Genomic DNA, 551 nt, shown 5'->3' on the forward strand with positions numbered 1-551 from the left:
CACACTACACACACTACGACACGACACGACACACACACACACACACACACACACACACACACACACACACACACACACACACACACACACACACACACACACACGACGACACACACACACACACACACACACACACACACACACACACACACACACACACACACACACACACACACACACACACACACACACACACACACACACATACCCACGCGCACGCACGCACACATGGCGATCAACTCAGCGTAAAGCCGTGTCAGCACTCAGCGTGTGCGTGATCGCCCCCTCGCTCCACACAACTCCATCAAGCCAGTACGCGCTCACCCACTCAGCCTCACCCGTCCTCGCCTTCACTGCATCCCCCCCCACCACCACCAGAAGCATGCCGACCACGATTGTTTTCGTAAACAGAATTAGCGAGAGAGAGGAAGAAAAAATCGGCGCACGCGCGCGCGCAAAAACTCTTCGCGGAATTTCTCTCTCGAGGAGTTATTTCAGACGCCGATCATGCACACACACACACACACACACACACACACACACACACACAC

This window comes from Priapulus caudatus, unplaced genomic scaffold (genome assembly GCF_000485595.1).
Source record: "Priapulus caudatus unplaced genomic scaffold, Priapulus_caudatus-5.0.1 Scaffold2679, whole genome shotgun sequence".
In the NCBI taxonomy this organism is placed as follows: Eukaryota; Metazoa; Priapulida; class Priapulimorpha; order Priapulimorphida; family Priapulidae; genus Priapulus; species Priapulus caudatus.